The sequence below is a fragment of the Rhamphochromis sp. 'chilingali' genome (assembly GCF_963969265.1).
Source record: "Rhamphochromis sp. 'chilingali' genome assembly, chromosome: 18".
In the NCBI taxonomy this organism is placed as follows: domain Eukaryota; kingdom Metazoa; phylum Chordata; class Actinopteri; order Cichliformes; family Cichlidae; genus Rhamphochromis; species Rhamphochromis sp. 'chilingali'.
In genome coordinates this window covers 12,688,122-12,706,784 of record NC_137945.1, presented here as the reverse complement: position 1 = coordinate 12,706,784, position 18,663 = coordinate 12,688,122, and the positions used below count along the sequence as shown (strand labels likewise).

Sequence of the window (18,663 nt, the reverse complement as noted above, 5' to 3'; positions counted from 1 at the left end):
CCAGCACACCACAGCATAGAAAAGTACTCCAGCAACCACCGACTGGTAAAACATCCTCAGGAGCTTCCTGCAGATGTTAAAAGACCTCAGCCTCCTGAGGAAGTACAGTCGGCTTTGGGCTTTTTTATACAGGTGCTCTGTGTTGCATGACCAGTCCAGTTTATTGTCCACCCACAGCCCGAGGTACTTGTACTTGTTGACCACCTCCACCTCCTCCCCCTCTATCTGAACTGGCAGTGGACCTTCTCTGGACCTCCCGAAGTCCACAACCAGTTCCTTAGTCTTTGAGGTGTTGAGTTGCAGGTGGTTTGTGTGACTCCATGCGACAAAGTTCCTCACCAGACTTCTGTACTCCTCTTCCTGATCATCCCAGATACACCCCATGATGGCTGTGTCGTCTGCAAACTTCTGAATATGGCATAATTCAGAGTTGTAGCAGAAGTCAGAGGTGTACAGGGTGAAGAGAAGAGGGGACAGCACAGTTCCCTGTGGTGCTCCTGTGCTGCTGACCACTGTGTCAGACGTGATGTCCTTCAGCCTGACGTACTGTGGTCTGTCGGTGAGGTAGTCGGAGATCCAAGCCACCAGGCAGGGGTCCACCTCCATCCTGTTCAGTTTTTCCTGAAGCATACAGGGCCGGATGGTATTAAAGGCACTGGAAAAGTCAAGAAACAGGATCCTGACCGTGCCTTTTCCCCCATCCAGGTGTGAGTGGGCTCTGTGTAGGAGGTACAGGATGGCATCCTCCACTCCGACACCCACCTTGTATGCAAACTGTAGTGGGTCCTGGGCATGTTGTACCTGTGGTCGGAGGAGGTTGAGGAAGAGCCGCTCTAGAGTCTTCATAAGATGTGACGTCAGTGCCACCGGTCGGAAGTCATTCAGCTCATTGGGCCGGTTCTTTTTGGGGACCGGGACGATGCAGGATGTCTTCCATAGGTCGGGCACTCTCCCCAGTCGCAGACTGAGGTTGAAGACTCGTTGTAGCGGCTCCCCAAGTTCAGCAGCACACGCCTTAAGCATCCTAGGACACACCTTGTCTGGGCCTGCTGCCTTTCTGGGGCGAAGCTTCCTCAGTTGCCTCCTGACCTGATCCACTGTGACACTGGGAGATGTTTGGGAGGAGGGGAGGGGGGGAGATGTCTTGCTGCTGAGAGAGGGATTGGAGGAGGGGGGTGTCATGGTGTCAGGAAGGGGGGGAAGCGAGGGAGGCAGGAGAGTGGGGAGAGGACTCTGTAGTGAAGGTGAGGGTGAGGGTGGGGGGGTTGTGGGCTGGTCAAACCTGTTGAAGAAGTTGTTAAGTTCGTTTGCCTTCTCCACAGTCCCCCCCACTGTGCTTTTCTTGGTGTTGTGGCCTGTGATGGTTTTCACACCATTCCAGACCTCCCTCATATTGTTCCTCTCCAACTTCTGCTCCACCTTCCTCCTGTAGGTGTCCTTTGCTTCCCTCAGGCAGCGTTTCACCTCCCACTGTGCTGCTTTCATCTCCTCCTTCACTTTGCTCCTGAAAGCCTTCTTCTTCATGTTGAGGACAGCTTTGACTTCCTGTGTTACCCACGGTTTGTTATTAGGATAACACCGTAGTAGTCTGAACAGTTAATGGCTGGGGTGACTGGAGTCCTTGATGATCCTCCCCGCTTTCCTCAGGCACTGCTTCCTGTAGATGTCTTGGAGGGAGGGAAGCTCACCTCCAATTATCCGTTCAGAGCACCGCACTACTCTCTGGAGAGCTTTGCGGTTGTAAGCGGTGCTGTTGCCATACCAGGTGGTGATGCATCCAGTGAGGATGCTCTCAATGGCACAGTGATAGAAGGTCCTGAGGATGCGGGGGCTCATGCCGAATCTTTTCAGTCTCCTGAGAAAGAAGAGGCGCTGCTGCGCCTTCTTCACTGTTTTGTTTGTGTGTACTGACCACGTAAGATCCTCAGCCAGGTGTACGCCAAGGAACCGGAAGCTGCTCACTCTCTCCACAGCAGCGCCGTTGATGGTGATGGGGGTGTGTACTTCTCTGCACCTCCGGAAGTCCACTATCAACTCCTTTGTCTTTGCGACGTTGAGGGTGAGATGGTTGTCTTGACACCAGTGGGTCAGGGCGCTGACCTCCTCCCTGTAGGCCGTCTCATCACCGTTGGTGATAAGACCCACCACTGTAGTGTCGTCCGCAAACTTCACAATGATGTTGGAGTTGTTAGTGGCCATGCAGTCGTAGGTGTAGAGTGAGTATAGGAGAGGGCTCAGTACACACCCCTGTGGAGCACCAGTGTTCAGTGTGATGGGGGATGAGGTGATGCTGCCCAGTCTGACCACTTGGCGTCTGTCAGGCAGGAAGCTAAGGATCCAGCTGCAGAGGGAGCTGCTCAGTCCTAGATCCTGCAGTTTCCTATCCAGCTTCGAGGGAACGATGGTATTGAATGCTGAGCTGTGATCTACAAACAGCATTCTCACATACGTGTCTCTCTTCTCCAGGTGTGACAGGGCAGTGTGTAGTGTCAGGGCTATGGCATCATCAGTGGACCTGTTGTGGCGGTATGCAAATTGTAGAGGGTCCAGTGAGTCAGGTAGTGAAGAGCAAATGAAGTCCCTGACCAGCTTCTCGAAGCATTTGCTCATGATGGGGGTCAGGGCTACAGGTCGCCAGTCGTTCAATGAGGACATGGTGGAGGATTTGGGTGCTGGGACGATGGTGGCCATTTTGAAGCAGGCTGGGACTACAGACAGAGAGAGGAAAGGTTGAAGATGTGTGTAAACACTCCAGCCAGCTGAGCCGCGCATGACTTGAGGATGCGGCCGGGAATCCCGTCCGGACCAGTAGCTTTGCGCGCGTTCACCTTCCTGAAGCAACTAAAATAATATAATAAAAAAAGAAATTGCAATTTATTAGGTACACTTTATGAGCTGCATCCAGCAGATAATTCTACCCTTTGAAAATCTTAGAAATATTGTTTTCATCTACTGTTTATCTACTGATAGAATAAAAATGCTTATTTTAAAGTAGATTGGTATTAACGTCAAAGGGCTATGATGTGTTATATGCTATTGATGGTATTTGATAATGTAGTCTAGCACAATACCTCGAGTATACAGGCCTAGTAACATTAGTTAATATACACTTATAATAAACCGCATTAAACTGAGATTGTAGGTTTACCTAAGATCTGGTATACATCATTTTACAGGTGTACCAGAAACTTCCTTTGCTCAACACTCTGGGATCTCCGTTGTGGTATTTTGTGCTTCACAATGCACCACACATTTTCAATGGGAGAAAGGTCTGGACTACAGGTAGGTCATTCTAGTACCCACACTCTTTTACTACAAAGTCACGCTGTTGTGACACATGCAGAATGTGGCTTAAGCAGGGACGTCCCTGAAAAAGATGTCACTTGGATGGCAGCATATGTTGCTCCAAAACCTCTATGTACTTCTCAGCATTAATGGTGCCTTCACAGATGTGCAAGTTACCAATGTCGTGGGCACTAACACACCCCCATACCATCACAGATTCTGGCTTTTGAACTTTGTGCTGACAACAATCCACATGATCCTTTTCCTTTTTGGCCTAGAGGACACAAAGTTCATGATTTCCAAAAGCAATTTGAAAAAGTGGACTCGTCAGACCACAGCACACTTTTCCACTTGGCGTCAGTCCATCTGAGATGAGCTCAGGCCCAGAGAAGCCGGTGGCATTTCTGGGCTGTATCTGGAGTTGATATATGGCTTTCGTTTTGCATGGTAGAGTTTTAACTTGCACTTGTAGATGTAGGGACAAACTGTGTTAACTAACAATAGTTTTTCTGAAGTATACCTGAGCCCACATGGTAATATCCTTTACATCATTCCTCAACTTTCCCAGTCTTTTGCTGCACCTGTCCCAGCTTTTTTGGAACCTGTTGCAGGCATCAAATTCAAAATGAGTGAAGATTTGCAAAACAACAATAAAGTTTATAATATAATATTTAGTTTATAATGTTTATAATGTAAATATAATAAAGTTTATCATGTAATATTTAGTTTGTATTCACTGGGCTCTTTTATTTATTTTACTTTATTTATTTTTCCTACTTAACTGTCTCCATTTTTGTGCAATCTTGACCTTATTGAACTATTTTGTATTTGTTATGTTCTGTATGTATGTGTTTCATGTTTTGTGTGCTGTGAGATAGTAACAGTGAATCAGGGAGAGGAAGTGGGGCAGCTATGAATAGGATGAAGCGTGGAAAGGCATCTGGTCCAGGTGAGATATCTGTGGAGGTATGGAGATGTCTGGGCGAGAGGGCAGTGCACTTTTTAACCACACTATTTAACACAAACTTCAATCAGGAATCGAGAAAACGTTGTTCTGGTTCTGATTTCAAGAGCACCGGTGCAGAGCTGTAGTAACTACAGAGGGATAAAGCTGATGAGCCATGAAGACGTGGGAAAGAGTTGCTGAAGCTAGATTAAGAAGAGAGATGATGATCAGCAAGCGGCACCGTGGCTTCACGCCACAAAAGAGGCCTACTGATGTGATCTTTGTTTTGTATTAAGCAAGAAGATTTTGTTCAGAGTTTTATTGATGCTGATTTTCATTCTATCATATTTATCTTTTTATTCATTCTTCCTCTTTCTGCTTCTTTTACAGGTCGCCACAGGGTACCATCTGCCTCCATCTCACCCTAACATCCTTCTCTGTCACATCAAACCTCTACAGGTCCTTCTTCATTACATCCATGAACGTTTTCTGAGGTCTTCCTGTTTATCTCTTGCCTGACAGCTCCAACATCTAACATCTTCCGTCTAATATAGCCACTGTCCCTGCTCTGCACACATCCAAACCATCTCAACCTTGCATCTCCAACTTTATCTCCAAATGTGAGCTGTCCCTCTGATATAGTCATTACTAATCTTGTCCGTTCTGGTCTCTCCCAGTGAGAATCTTAACATCATCTGCTCCCCTAGCTCAACCTCCTGTCTTTTTGTCAGTGCCAGATTTTAATTCATTGAGCTCTTTTATTTTATTTCACTTGTTTTCATGTCTTTATTGAACTTAACTGTGTAATAAAAACTACATTTTGGATTTTTTGTTTGAAAAAACCCCCCTTATTTAATTATTTTGTCCATTCCACTTTATTTTGCTTGCTGTGAGACAATAATTTCCACATTCTGGAACAATTAAACTATGTTTAATCTCTTTTTGTCTCAATGAAGTGGGTATTCATTCACTACATATATTATAATGCTTAAACACAACAGGTGTAACTTCAGAGTTCATTAGCAGTAAGCTGTCAGCAGGGGTCACACTTACTCTATGTGATGTGGCCATAGACTTTATACACTGATTTTCAGATGTCATGCATTATTAGTAGACAAATACAAAATTTGATTGGCATAAACAATTTATTAATCATAAATAAGCCCGATGGTCTGATTATCCAATTATCTGATCAACTGAGAAGATACAAACAATAAAATAAAATAACACCATGCGCTTGTATCATTGTGAGTTCTTCTGATTAAAAAGCACTGTAAAAAAGAAAAGAAAAGGTAGGATTTAATTACTCATATTACTCTACACTTGAAATTAATATAAAGACTCTTTCTTTAATGCTTTTGCAGGACTGCTGTGGACAAGTAATACAGCAACAGTGAGTGACACAGGAACAGATAACAATTTGATTAATCGAGATAAGATATTCATAAAGTTGCAGCAGACCGTAATGCGACAGGTAGGGTTAATATGTGTGAAAGAAGAAGGAAGACCTTTAGATAAAGTTCATACAGCTTATACAGCCTTCATAATATATTCTTTCTTACTTACTACTTTATTCACATGCATATGGAGACATTTAGATTATTATACAATTCTTAGATATTGGGTAAAGCTAGACATATATTTAAAGTAGACCTGCATGTACACATATATGTGTATATTTCAATAAAATTGCAGAAATTACACTGTCATCAAACAATGTGACTAATAATTAGTATGCAAGGGCATACAAGTGGCTCAGGTGTGCAGTCAGGTGATGGCAGGGAACAGCAAGGTGGGCTGAGGTAGCCCCTGAGGTTCTGCTGGTATACAAAGGAAAGACAAGGCAGTCCACTTCTGCTGCCAGCAATGAGTAATGCGAAATATGAACCCACTGCAGTGTTGTTCAGATATATTTCTTTATAAACGACATGTGATATGAGAGATTTGTTGAAGGTAACTCAGCTTGACAGACATAAAATCATATATTTGCACAAAGAAACTGATGTCTGAAGAAATATAAGCTGAAAACTTACCATGCTCTTGTGAGGAGATATATAATGAAAACTATCTGCAGCAGATGAACAGCATCTGTAAAACACGATGGAGGTTTTGAGAATTTTGTCAAAACTGATGGAATTATGAATGCAGAAAATGCCAATACCATTTGGAAATAGTTTAACTGGCAGCAGCTTAATTTTTCAGCATGAGAATGAGGCCAAACATGGTGGCCATGCAATACAAGTACACCCATATATTTAAAAAAAACACACACACACACACAGCAGAAAGCTACCAGTCATGGACTGCTCTCCCCAGAGCCTCAACAACAGCATTACTAAAGTGTCATAACTCAGCTGTGTAACCAGTCAAAGCTGAACCCAAATGCAGGACTCAGGAAAAAGGGTCAAAATCAGCTTTTAATGCTGTAACTCCAAGAAATAAACAATGTCCAGGAAAGATCTACTGAAAGATCTATTGAAATTGAGCCAGGAATTCAAATATTCAAACTCAAAGCTTGCAGCGAGGTAGCACACAGCAATGTGGGACAACACAGCAAAGGATAAGGGGCGAATCAGTACTCAATACACACACACACACACACACACACACACACACACACACACACACACACACACACACACACACACACACACACACACACACAGAAGATAACGAGGGGAAAGATAACAGGTGGGAACACAGCTGCTGCAGACAGCTAACATAATGAGACAGGAAGAGAAACTCCACACAGACACAGAAGACACAGAAGAGAACAACACTTACTATTATAAAACAGGAAGAGAGTCAACTTAACAGGGAGACAAGAAAGGACAAAAAGACAAGTACGGAGACTAAAGGAACAGAATGGGAACAGAAAAGGGAATTATCTAATAAACGTGAAGTCATTGAAAACTAACACTAAGGGCAAAATGACTATAAATTCACATTGTTACAGAATAAAATTATGAAATTATGAGCCTTAAATGATTTTTAGTGATCCTAATAAAGGTTGCCCGTCCTTTCTGGGGGTCAAACTAAGGGTTTTCTGGAAATTTCCTAAGTCAAGATAAGTAAATTGTCGTTATTATTTTAACTTAATGTCATATTGCGCTTTGATCTGCGTAAAATGTGAAATAGAAATATAAGAAACAGAAAACCTTTTATTGTTTTTAATGTTTATTTTCCCACGTACATTTATTTATATTAACGTCATAAGCATCATAACGGAACGACGCCGTCACAGGCCTTCTGAAATGTGATTTATAGTTCACGCAGGCGCAGCAACTTCTGTTTGAAGAAAACGGCGACAGCTGCCAAAAGTTACCTAGATTAAACCGGAATTAGATTGGTGTAACTTCAAAATAAAGGTGCACGATGCAGTATAGAAACAATCAAGTCCTTTGTCTCACTGCAGTGTCACGTTTTTGATTATTTTTCTTGCTTTAAGCTTCAAGATGTCATGCATCTAACGTGACCGTGGCAAATGCACGAATTTGGTGCGAAATTGTTTTAAGTTGAAAGTCTAGCCGGAAGTTGAAATGCTTTTATTTCTGGAGTGTTGACACCGGCTTGAGCACACGTAGAGTTTGGGGTCGAGTACCAGGAACCGGTAAGTAATTAAGCTGTAATCTGTGTGTGAGTGAGCGCTTCACACGACTTTAGCTTTATGAAAAAGCATCTTTTTTTTCGCTCAGAGCGGCGTAATTTTGAAGTCAGTTAACGGGTTTCGACCGACGTCTTGTTCTGCTGTGTAGTGAAGAAGCGGAGCTGACAGCCAGTCAACTGCCACACATGCAGTCAAGTGTCCGTTACCTCCGCCGGTGGATGACTTAGCTTTGTTTCCCAGCTTGTTAACCAGGTAATGTGAAAAAACAAAGAGGAAGGGGGGAAAGTGGTAGAAATGTGGTCGGACTGAGAGTTTTTGTTGATGTCGTGGGAGTTCCTCATCCCATAGACTAGTGCTTTTCACCTCCTGACCAAAGCCACGCTGGTGATTTTGTTTTAAGAGATAGGATGTTGTTTCACGTTGTGTCATCAGGAAGGACAGACGGCTTTAAACACAGCAGTGAAGGGAGTGGACGTGTGGTCGGTCTTATTCATTCATTCATTCATTCACTCACTGGATCAACAGGAGCATTATTGTCTCTCAGGTCATAAGGGGAATAGTTAATCCAGATGTCGTCAGTCTGGTTATCTTCCTGTTAATACATTAATCAGTTATTAAACGAGGCATGCCAGCACTGGTTAGGAGCTGTAACAAGCCGTTTCATCCTATTTTGGTTATTTGTTGTGTTAATCATACACCCAAAAGTTATAAAGTTACAGACTACAACGGTTCTTTCTTTTTTTTAAAAACATGATTACAGCTGTAAAATGACTGCTGTGTGAATTTAAAATACCACTGAAGAAGCCAGAGCTTTTTATTCCTTTTTAAAAAAATGATGTTTAATATATGCACACATGTTGTTTTGCTCTCCTCTGATCTCCAGGGGTCTCTCTGTCTGCCCATCTGCCAGCTTATTCATTCTTTTGTAACACTGAACACTAAGTGTCTCTGTTCTGCCTCTTAGAATAATGGTTTTTAGTTAGGGTGGAGGAGAACATTCTGTAATAAAGACAAATTGTCAGTTAGAGTAAAAAGAAAAACACATAGTCAGTTAAAAAAAAAAAGATAATACTGTAAGGACAGTAAGAGGGAGATATATTTAAAAAAAAAAAAAGATGGAGAGGAGAGGAGATAACAGCAGGTTTAAAAAAACCAAACATTGTTTTTAGAAGTGGTTTGGAGCAAGTTGTAGATTTTGCTTTATCTTCTCAGGAAGGTCACTCCAAAGCTGAGATTCCTGATGACGAAAGCACGGTCAATCGGTTTTATCATTCTGTTACATATGCATATAAATTTATAGATAAAGGTTCAAAAGAAACATCAAGACTTAATGTTTAGGAGGGAAAAAAAGTTTAATATTAAATTTTATTTTATTTTTTTTTTCCTTTTTGCCCCCACGTGGCGTGGAGCTTTGGGAACATGACCGTGAACGCACATAGGATAAGACATATTCTCAATACACACTCTGTAGACATTTTATTAGGTACACCTTGCTAATACTGGGTGTGCCCCTTCAGAATCACCTTAATGCTTCATGGCATAGATTCAACGAGGTGCTGGAAACTTTCCTCAGAGATTTTGGTCCATGTTGACTTGGTAGCATTACACAATTGCTGCAGACATGACAATATGAATATCCTGTTCCACCACATTCCGAAGGTGCTCTGTTTGACTGAGATTTGGTCACCGTGGAGCCCATTTCAGTACAGTGAACTTATTGTCATGTTCAGGAAACCAGTTGGGGTGATTTGAGCTTTGTGACCTTGTGTGTTGTCATGCTGGAAGCAGACATCAGAAGATGAACAATCTGTGGTTGGCAACAATACTCAAGAAGGCTGTGGTGTCTAAACAGGCTCAGTTAGTGCTAAGTGACGCAAAGGTGGCCAATAAAAGTATCCCCCCCACACCATTGCACTAGAAGCCTGAAACCTTGATACTTGCCAGGATGGATGCTTGAAATAAATTCAGATTCCACAATCTGAATGAGATCAAGGCAATATGCAAGATCAGTTAAACTTTGCTTTTCTACAGTAAGAGTCTGTTGTGGCCAGTGCCATCCTCCATGCCCCTGCATCCTAGGGCCACAGGTTGAAGGTCACAGAGGCCAACAGACTCAATAAACTGATCCCGAAGGCCAGTAATGTGTGGGGATGAAGCTGGAGTCTCTAAAAGTGGTGTCAGAGAGGCAGATGTTAGCCAAGAGATGGGCAAATGCTAGACGATACCTCCTGGCCAGTCATAGGAGCACGTCCAGTGAGAGCCTGAGATTACCAAAATGCAGCATTGAACGACACCGGAAATCATTCCTGCCTCTGGCTATCTCTCTGTACAGTTCCTCCATCTAAAGTACAAGTACACACTGCAATAGTTGCACTTAAATCTGCACATCCTCTGCAGAGAGAATAACAAAGTACAGTATGATAAGAGTTATCCAGCCTTAGTGAGTCTGTGTGAACTGTGAACTGTAGCCTCAGTTTCCTGTTCTTAGCTGACAGGAGAGGCATTGAGTGGGTGCTGCCAAGGTTTGGCATGTTGTGCATTCAGATATGCTCTTCTGCATCCCTTGGTTGTAACGAGTGTTTGAGTTTGTTGATTTCAGAAGCTCTACTAAGCATTTTTGCTCAGAACTTCCACTTACTGGATAGTTCCTCTTCTGACAAGTCTCTGTAAACTCTAAAGATGGGTGTGTGGGGAAAATCTCAGCCGATCAGCAGTTTCTTGGGTATTCTCTTTAGACACCACAGCAAGAAATTACTGAATGATTTCTGAAGTTATTACACAACATGGCGGCAAATGGCCATGTCCCACTTTTGAAATTTGGCCTGTGCCAATGTTCAAATGAACAGTTTTGTTTAATTTAGCTTGTTAAGCAAGTCTGTTCAAGAAAATGTATATCTTTGTTGTTTTAAAAAAGACAAACTGCTCTAAAAGTTTTACATTGATTTGAGGCAACAGATACCCCGCCCCTGCAGTCAAGTTCTGGCTAGAGCCAAAAGGAAATCAGCAGGTAATAAAATAATTTCTGTAATCAGTTTTGTTAACTGGGATTTAATTTACTTAAGAATAACAGACATCTAGGCTTATCAGATTATGAGAAATGACAGAAAAATGGCATATTTCTTCCAAATAAGACAGCATAGAAAAGCATTAATGCGTATCATTTGATGCTGTAGCCTGTAAGAAACATCTACCGTTTCTGTAAATGGCTCTCATGCGGTGGTTGCACATGACAAGAAGAGAAATGTTGAATGGCGCTTTGTCATTAGACGTGAGGTTATGTTGCCTTAGACTAATTACTGGAACGTAGCATTATTTATGTTGTAGTGCCACTTGTGAGTTTCCTGCTGCGGCAGAGCATGTGATGCAAAAGAGGTCTGAATCTGATTTTATCTGGGGAAACAAAGACACAGGAGGGCTCGGTTACAAGTAACATAGTTTTGTTTTTTTTGTGGAAAAAACAAAGGAAACAGTGATGCTCATATCCAGTGTTGGTCAAGTTACTTGAAAAAAGTAATCACTAACTAATTACCGATTACTTCCCCAAAAAAGTAATCCTGTTACTTTACTGATTACTTATTTTCAAAAGTAATTAATTACTTAGTTACTGATTACTTTTTAAAAACATGATTTACAACCTGAATAGGTGATAAAGCGATAGATCTTTCAGCCCAATTCTACTTTTTCTGCATAATCTATCATACAAAATGTAATCAAATGGAAAAGTCTCTTTTTAAAACTTGTTTTATTAGTTTTAACCTTTTAACTTTATGCATCAAGCAAAATTTTAATTATATGCAACATTCTCTGACTTGAAGAAATTTGTTTAACATTTAAACTTATTTTCTGCACATTCCAGCACATAAAATTTTTTTTGTGTGTGTTTACACTCAGTCTTTCAAATAGATGCAAGTAAAACACAGCAGAAAATAAATAAAGTCAAAGACTCAGCGGTGCTGTTGCTCTATTTTCACCTGTAAAGCAGGAGTAGGGTAGGCGGAGGTTTACCCTGGTGCAGGTGTGCCACAGCGGTCAGTTGAAGAATCTGCGAGTTTCTGAGTTTCCCATTACGTCGTTGCGCACTCGGTGCTTGCTTGGAAGTTTAGGGGGGGGTTTCACTGTAAAAAGAAGTTTTCTTCCCACGCACAACGGACACTAATGTTTTTGTCACTTTTTATGGAATCAAACTCAAAGTAAAGTCAGTACTTCCACGCTTTAAACGCTGCACGCTCATACTCTCTCCCACAATCGATATGTGATCCATTGTTGATCTGCACACAGCTGTTGTCACAAACGTTGCACTCGCTTACGTCACCGTCATGAGACGTACTCGCAAAAAAATCACGGTTTTAGTAACGCAGTAATGCAGCGTTCCTACGGGAAAGTAACGGTAATCTAATTACTGTTTTTGCAATAGTAATCCCTTACTTTACTCGTTACCTGAAAAAAGTAATCGGATTACAGTAACGCATTCTCTGATATCTGAGGTTACGGTAAATACAAACTTAACTTGCTTTTAAAGTGGACCTGTACCTATTACTATGCTCTTCCTTATTTTCTGTCATACATGCAGGGTGTTACAATAGTGCATGCATGTATTAAATATTAAAAACTTTGTGCTTTATGTCTAGTTTAAAACACTTTTGTCTACTTTTGCCTCGTTATGATGTCACAGAGAGTGGATATTCCTTATATGGTCATCTCAAGTACAAGGCTCTGGCTCCAAGCAAAAAAGCCACATCCATCTGCTGTTTAAACCTCAAGTTTGTGAGGGGCAGCCAATCAGAAGAAAGCTAAAATAGCTTGTTTCAGAGAGTGGATGAACAGTGGATTATTGTGGATTGTGACTAATGCAAAACTACTCTAGCAAAGTCTAAGGAGGCAAAAATGGGCAGCATCCCTTTTTAAATTCACTGTCAGTAAAGCGTTGCAACAGAAACTAATGAGGAAAAATCCATTTTGGCTTGTTTTGTTTCTGGTTTCCACAGATTATGTTGCAGAAAATAAGATAATTTATGCAAGAAAAAAGAGAAAGAAACCCCATCTTAGTCTATCATCTGTTTGGATTCATAAATGGATAGGTGTAATTTCAAGTGAATTAATAACTCATGATTATCTGCACCATTTGAAATCCCCATCTTGGAAACCAGGACCGTGTATTTTGTCTAATGGATGTAAGGACACATGTCCTCTGGCAGGATGGAGGAAGGATGTCTCTTCTGCTGACTCACCAGTATAATCTCTGTGCACTGCAGGTTATTTGAGGAGATATTTTTATTTTGATGCAAGGCCAATACACTGGCTAAACTGATTATCGTTTCCAATAATTAAGTTTAAGTGATATAAACCACAGTGATGCTTTTTTCCCCCTTATAACTGTTCAAAACCTGAGGGCTAGATGGAGGAATGTGAAATGTTTGTCTTGGTCAATCTGAACTTATTTGATCTTTGAGAAAGAAAAAAATAAATAAATAAAATTCCCGAGTCCTTCGATGTCCTTTTGTCCCATAAAGCTCTGCAATGCTTGAACACTTATCAGTGTGATCAGTCTCAGCTTTTATTTGTTTTCCTTTGCTTCTGTGAAATATGTCGAACAGACTTATTGCGAGCTGGTTTGACAACAGCAGCGTGTTGTGCTTTAGAGGAAAGGGGGGAAAAAATGCTGAAGGATAAATATTTGAGCAGAGCGTCTCCACATTCCTTTTGTGAATTGCTTGGTCATGCAGAAGGGGAGGAAGGAAAAGTGGGGGGGGATGTGCTGAACGTTTTTATCAGAGCATGGCAGACACTGGATATCTGCTCTGATGCTGATTTGTAAGGAGTGAAAAATGTAGATATTAGTGAATCAGAAGGATGATCTTTAATGTCTAACTTCACACTTTTGCAAATTAGTTAATATGAACACACTGTTTTAATCTCCTAGGATCTGGCGTCCAAATATGGGGACATCACATTTGGGGTTGTCTAGACCACAATACTAAATTTTGCTCTTGCAAATTGCTTTCAAATGAGCCATATTGCTCAAAGGCGCACAATTGTTGTTTCTTATTTTGTTTTTGTAAATAAAGAGTTTTGCACATCATTACTCAATTGTGACTTTATAGTGTTCGATAGAACACTATAAAGTCACAATGGGAAAGAGAAATAAAAAAATGCATGCCATAAAGAGTTTGGGTCTTAGGAGGTTAACTAGAGTTGTCAGGTTATGTGTTGAAGTTCTCTAACCCACCACCATCAGTGCTACGCCTGATGATTCAGGATAGTATACCAAATGTTTATAATTAATTTTCTATAAAATCATGATCATAACTAATTTGGTCAGTAACAAGCTTGAGATCATTTAACGCAATTATTTACAGATTCTGGAGAAACTGCGTATTTATTATACATAAACAAGTTATCTTCTCAGTTAAACTGCTTTCCACTGTATGGAGGGCAGTTCAACTGAAAAACCTGAATGAATAAATAAATAGCTTAGTGAACTGAACAGCCACAAATGGATGCCAATGTGAATATGGATTTTCAGACTGCAGCAACGATAAAAGAAAAGGATGTGGCACTGTAATTATTTTATCTTGATTTTCTTGTGTTGGGCATCAGTTACACGGGCCTAGAGACCGGTTGGCGATCCCTTGCACAAACTCAGGTCATTGGTTAAAAAAAAGGGACAATTTGTAATTAAAATAATAGTCATAACAAAAATGATAATTGCACAGTCCCAATCTAATAAGCCAAGTAGGGTAGTGGAGCTTTTCAGCCACTGCACCTCACATGTAAATATTTTGTAGAGTTGATTTAATGGAGGCAGACACCTAAACAAGGTAGATAAAATGACAAAAATCTCACATCTTTGCCTCAAAAAGAAACAAGCTCATTGATGGACTTAGCTTATTTTGGTTTTCATGTGACGTATGACCCTGAAGGTAAGCGCGTCATGGACTAAAGTAAAACAGTATGTTGGATGTGCCACGCAATGCTCAATTACATGGGTGGGAACTAGTGTGTTAGCGCAGTTTGCTCGTTAACGTGTTGGCCGTCTAGCCCCACGCACGGGGCGATCCGCGGTAGCTCGTTAACGGAGATTTGCCGTGTTGTGGCGTTAACGTCATTTCAACGAGATTAACGCTGACAGCACTAGTGGGAACACAACGAATATGACTGCACATTTACTCCGACGCCATCCTAGTGCAAAGACAAGTGGAAGCAGACAAAAACAACAAGCACAGATGCTACAAACTTTACCCGAGTCATTTAGACAGCCGTTAGCATATGATTCTCCTTATGGGGACCTGATATGTTTAATATGCTGCTGAGAGTATAGCCCAGAAGAAGCGTATAGTATAGCTTTTATTTTGGAAAGAGCCATTTCTCTGTAATAAACTCTCTTTTCCAAAGATGAGTGATTCCTCAATCAGATTTATGTTTTTATTACTTTGTTGTTTCAGCAACATTAAATTTAAAAACTGTACTTTTGAGTTAAATATATATTTATAATTTTAATAAATGACAAATTAAACGGGCATGAACATTTTTTTTTTTTTGTATCAAAAAAAATCGAACCTTGACACTAGGGCTGCCACAAGCGATTATTTTGATAGTCGACTAGTCACCGATTATTTTTGCGATTAGTCGACTAATCAGATCATCATCCATTGGACGTAAAACGTACAGCTTATTGCACCAGCAGCATCTGCTCTTATATAACTATCATTAGCTTACAGCTTTAAGTGTTTAAGGTCTGTGCTAACTAAAAATAAAGACAAGATGATAGTTTATTAAATTTTAATGAAATTTGCAGATTGGTTCAGTGAAGTTTAATAAACTCCTTGCTATCTAAAATATAACAGGACACTGGAGTAAATTCTGGAGCATCTCACACTTCTGATAATCAGCTGTCTGCTTGACGTTTATTCAGCTGTGTAAAAACTATACCTTTAATCTCAGCCAAACCGATTTACTCAGGAACAAATAAAATACTAAAAAAAGCCAAACAATAACATTGTTAAGTTATCTAAGTGACTTATATATATTTAACCTGAGTAGCGAAAGACGGCGGTGGGTTTGAAAACGATTTGCCGGGAGTCCGGTGTTCTCACGGCTCTAGTTAGCCTTGCCCCCGCCTAGCTAACGAGCTAGTGGGTAACAGACGTCTCCGAAAACGTCGGAGCGCTTTTGAAAATATTTGGTGTCTTGATAAACTGAGCAGATATTTGAGGTTTACACAGCTACATTCTCGCCTGAAAATATGTTAAACGTTTATTTTGTAACCCAGAAAGAATAATAAGAGTAAAATTAAAACTAGCTAGCTGCCGCCATTGTTGGAAGCTGGGCTGCGCTATGAATTCTGGGACACAGTTTCTTCTTCTTCTTCTTCGGGGTTTAACGGCAGCTGGCATCCTTGTACATGCAGTGCTGCCATCTTCTGTTTCAGTCCGTTATTACACTCTTAAATCCTACTACTCATTCCTGCGTCTTTTGGGATCTTACAAAGCTTCAAACGACGCGTCGACTATTAAATCAGTCGTCGACGATTTTGATAGTCGACGTAATCGTGACTAGTCGACTAATCGTGGCAGCCCTACTTGACACCAAAGTATCGAACCGAACCGTGAATTTTGTGTATCGTTGCACCCCTAACATTCTACGGAGCCCCCCAGGGGACATGGGAGAAAAAAAAAATTAGGGAGGAAAAAAAAAAAAATTAGGGAGGAAAAAAAAAATTAAGACGGACTTTTTGCGAGCGCTCGCAATAAGTATTGCGAGATCTCGCAATAAGTATTGCGAGCGCTTGCAAAAGTATTGCGAGATCTCGCAAAAGTTTTAGCCGCATTCTTCGGAGGCCGCCAGCTCGAAGCCGACCGGGAGGTCGAGGCACGATGTGCCGGGAAAGCGGTGTTCCTCCCGGCTGTAGTAGGTCTCGACTTCTCGTTAGCTTCGAGCTAGTGGCCGCCAGCTCGAAGCCGACCGGGAGGTCGAGGCACGATGTGCCGGGAAAGCGGTGTTCCTCCCGGCTGTAGTAGGTCTCGACTTCCCGTTAGCTTCGAGCTAGTGGCCGCCAGCTCGAAGCCGACCGGGAGGTCGAGGCACGATGTGCCGGGAAAGCGGTGTTCCTCCCGGCTGTAGTAGGTCTCGACCGCCCGTTAGCTTCGAGCTAGTGGGTGTCAGATCTCTAAAAACGTCGGAGCTCTTTTGCAAATATGTGATGTCTTGTAAACCGAGCAGGTATCTGACGTTTACACAACTACATTCACGCCTCAAAATATCTTAAAAGTGTATTTTGTGACCCAGAAAGAGTAATATTACAACTAAGTAGCTGCCGCCATTGTTGGAGTTTTGCGAGATCTCGCAATACTTATTGCGAGATCTCGCAAAAGTCCGTCTTAATTTTTTTTTTCTCCCTAATTTTTTTTTTTCCTCCGTAATTTTTTTTTCTCCCATGTCCCCTGGGGGGCTCCGTAACATTCTGCTACATGTTATGCTGAGAGTGCAATAAGCAATAAAAAGAGAAGCTGGACAAACTGAGTATTATATCCTCTCTGCATTATCCCAAACCCATTTTTCTGCATTATGTTTTTTTTGGTAATAATCTATCACGGGTTTGTAGCTCTTCATGTTTGTTTTACCTTCCCCTTGCAGATAAACAAGCATGCTGCTTTTTCCATAAACATATTAATCCTGAAAAATGTATCTGAACCTAAACACTGTTATTTTTGTCTTGTTTATTATCTGGAACCATGACGTTGGCTTGCTTGGCTGTTGCTCAGCTGTTGCTCGGCTCTATCCTGCTATTTTGCATTTAATTATCATTATGTGATTTGGCTGTAGACGTTGGAATGTGCATTGTTAGGCCTGCTGTCCTGTTACATTAAAGCTCATTAAGTTGTCTGCAGATTGTAGTTTATTGGGAGCATCTAAACCAGACTAAATATGATCTGGTTTGACATCCTTTCTGTTCCTCTTGGATCAATCTTTGCCTTCATCATCCTTTCCCAAGCAAACACAAGTTCAAATTTCATTCATTTTCTCAGTCTGGCAAAGGTTTCCCAAGTTGTGTTGCCAGCCACACAAACGTAATCACATTACGTTGTTTCCCAAGAAATGAATAAATGGCTGACTTGTATTTGGCATAGTGTGAGATCTCTTTTAGGGCTTTGTTTTGGGTCTGGGAGTCCAGGGGATATTTTATTCCCGCGCCTTTCTAAGTCTCAGGACAATAAGTGGTTATTCTAAGTGCACCGGGTCACAGCTTCACAATTGCTGTTTTTCTGCAACCTGAGCAGCCCTTGATGCAATTTTGAGAAGGAGAACCACACCCTAAGACTACTGGAGCTGGATAGGACCGGTCTCGGGGGGCTCCAACTCGTCTTTTCTCCATTATTACACTGTGTGCTCCCCCCCCCCCCCCCCCCCCCCCCTTTATATTACTATGTGTAATCCAGCATTGTAATTACATTGCTGCAGACAAGGTGCTTTATCTCAGTATTCACTGAAGTAGAATACGAGAGAACCTTCACTGTGCTAGCTCAGTGGTTTTATTACAATCTGATATGGGTACTTTGAGACCAATACCACAATTGCTGTTGGAGGCTGTTAGAGCTGCAAAAATCAATATCTTTTTAATAACAGAGGATGAAATGGGTGGATAATATGAATACTACCCTTTGGCTCTTTATGGCTTTTTTAACATTTTTATTGTTTTTACTTTTTAAGCTCGTTGTTGTGATTTTCAAGCTTGTGACTGGTTGTTTTGGCTAACCACTGACTCCTTACAAACTAATATCTAGATATAAGATGAAAACATAGACACGTATTTTACTTTGTATGTTTA

The 18,663-nt window shown here is 41.3% G+C and overlaps 1 protein-coding gene across 2 annotated transcripts in view; it reads left to right on the top strand.

Moving 5' to 3' along the window:
* The first annotated feature begins 7,853 nt into the window (after positions 1–7,853).
* The window catches only part of slc4a2b (solute carrier family 4 member 2b), a 53,528-nt gene continuing 42,718 nt past the window's right edge, over positions 7,854–18,663 (top strand). For both annotated transcript variants that reach the window (XM_080864725.1, XM_080864724.1), the window contains exon 1: positions 7,854–8,090. The gene's annotated coding sequence lies outside the window, so the exon portion shown is untranslated. The remainder of the gene's footprint in view (positions 8,091–18,663) is intronic.